The following is a 2,813-nucleotide window of genomic DNA, read 5'->3' as shown; positions in this document are numbered from 1 at the left end:
CTGCCTGTCCTGCTTTGCAGCCAACTTGTCCCAGGACCCGCAGTCCGGCCCTCCAATGGTCTGAGGGACAGTGAACTGGCCCCCTGTTTAAAAAGTTTAAGGACCCCTGATATAGATTACTTCCATCTCCCTTCTGCCTAATTTAATTCTATAATAATTTTTTTTCAATTTTCAATTTTTTTTTTTTTTATAGTTTTTGGCCAGGGCTGGGTTTGAACCCATAACCTCCAGCATATGGAGCCAGCGCCTTACCCTTTTGAGCCACAGGCACCACCCTCAAGTTTCAATTCTTATAACACTGTGACTACCTATGCTATTCAGAGTTGATTCAGGTAGAAAACTTTGATTATGCTTCCTTTCTTGCACAATTTTTTTATTTTTCCTGGAAATTATCATCTTATTTTTCATTTGTTTAGTTTTATCACAAAATCAACCCTCAAACTCTTCCCACAGTTGTCTACTTCTCGTCTCAGAATACCTACATACAGCAGACAGCTCTCTCCATTTCATCTTCTTGCAGACCCCTCTGCTGGAGCCTCTGCTCCAATGTGAGTGTTCATCCCTTAACCTTGCTGTATATTTGGCAACTTGACATCTCCTTTCTCATTCTCCTGGGCATTTTCTTTGCCTTTCTCTTTTGTTGTATCTTTTATTTACCATATTCCATATCTTTCTTGATTTACTCCTTTTTGGAGGACATCATCTTCCAGAAGATTCCCAAGAAAGGGGAAGATAAACCATTTTACAACTTTGTGTATTTGCCATTGTCATTTTCCTACCCTGACCTTTGGATTGGTTGTCTGAGCGGGTATTGATTTCCTTCAGAATTTCGAAGGCATTGCTATATCGCCTTCTAGCTCTCATTATTGCTGTTGAGAACTCTACCGGTTTTTAATTCTTTTTCCTTTGTGAGTGACTTTTCCCCTCCCTGAACGTCTTCATTGTTTTGAAATTTAAGTACTATGTGGTATGTCTTGGTGAGAGGCTATTTTGTTCCTTTGTGCTGGGCACTCAGTGCCACTCACTTCTGGGAAATAATATTGAATCATCCTCTTGGTAATTTCCTCCCTCCTATTTTCTGTATTTTTTCTTTTTTGGAACATATATATATATGTATATAATTTTATTTTATTATTATTATTATTTTTTTTGGAGACAGAGTCTTACTTTGTCACCCTTGGTAGAGTGCTGTGGCATCATAGCTCATAGCAACCTCAAACTCCTGGGCTTAAGCGATTCACTTGCCTTAGCCTCCCAAGTAGCTGGGACTACAGGCATATGCCACAATGTCTGGCTATTTTTTAGAGATGGTGTCTCGCTCTTGCTCAGGCTGGTCTTGAACTCATGAGCTCAAGCAATCCATCTGTCTCGGCCTCCAGAGTGGTAGGATTACAGATGTGAACCATCACACTGGGCTCCTGGAATGCCTAGAATTTAGATGAAGGATCTGTTGGACTGGTCCTTCTGACTTTTTATTTTTCTCTACCACTTTCTATCAATTTGGGTGGCACCTGTGGCTCAAAGGAGTAGGGCGCCAGCCCCATATGGCGGAGGCAGTGGGTTCAAACCAGCCCCGGCCAAAAATTGCAAAAAAGAAAAAACACTTTCCATCATTTTTTTTCCTTAGAGACAGAGTCTTACTTTGTTACCCTCAGTAGAGTGCTGTGGTGTCACAGCTCACAGCAACCTCTAGTTTTGGGGCTTAGACAATTCTCTTGCCTCAGCCTCCCAAGTAGCTGGGACTACAGGCACCCGCCACAATGCCAGGCTATTTTTTGTTCCAGTTTGGTCGGGGCCAGTTTCGAACCTGCCATCCTCGGTATATGAGGCCGGCGCCCTACTCAGCCACAGGCGCTGCTCCACTTTCCATCATTTTTACTTTTTTTTCTGGGAGATTTCTTCAACTTTATCTTCCATTGTTCTACTGACTTTTTGGATATTTTTATGACTTTTATTGTTTGAATTTTATTTTTATTCTCTGAATACGCCTTCTATCGCATCTTATTTTGTACAGGATTGCAACATCTCAGAAGTTATCACTGATAATTTTGTTATTTTTCTTCTCTTTGCATAACCTCTGTTTGCTCCAAATTTCTTTTCTTGTTTTAGTCTCTGTCTTCCATGTTAGATTCTTTTCTTGGAGGTCTTACAATTATTGATTGTCTACTTATACTTAAGGATGGGTCATCAAAAAGCAGTTTGGAATCATTTGCTGTCTGTTTAGGTACCTGGATGGGCTTGTTGGTCAGGAGCTTCTCTGCATAATGATCTGGCCGGCAACCTCTGATGTCCATCCTTATGTCTTACTTCTCAGGGTTGTCAGACAGGGGTGACTGCCTATTTGCAGTCTGGCACAACCAATTCCATTGGCCATATGGTTGTCCTGCTGCCACCTTAGGATCTACGTTTTCCGGGTCGGTATACGTCAATAACCATTCGTCCATCTGCTTTCCTGTTTCCTAAAATATTTTGCCCTTGTCTTCTATCTTTTTTCCCTGTCCTTGTGGATGTATGCCTTTAAAAAGGCCTTTGCTAGGCTCAGCACCCGTAGCTCAATGGCTAGGGCTCTGGCCACATACATTGAGGTTAGTGAGTTCAAATACAGCCCAGACCTGCTAAGCAACAATGACGACAAAATAAACCCCCCAAAACCCAGCCAGGCATTGTAGCAGGTGCCTATAGTCCCAGCTACTTGGGAGGCTGAGACAAGAGAATTGCTTAAGCCAAAGAATTTGAGGTTGCTGTGACCTGTGATGTGACAGCACTCTACTGAGGGTGACATAGTGAGACCCTGTCTCCAAAAAAAAAAAAAA

This window comes from Otolemur garnettii, unplaced genomic scaffold (assembly GCF_000181295.1).
Source record: "Otolemur garnettii isolate 467f Iridium unplaced genomic scaffold, OtoGar3 scaffold00070, whole genome shotgun sequence".
NCBI classification, from domain to species: domain Eukaryota; kingdom Metazoa; phylum Chordata; class Mammalia; order Primates; family Galagidae; genus Otolemur; species Otolemur garnettii.
Note: the sequence above shows the minus strand (reverse complement) of the source record.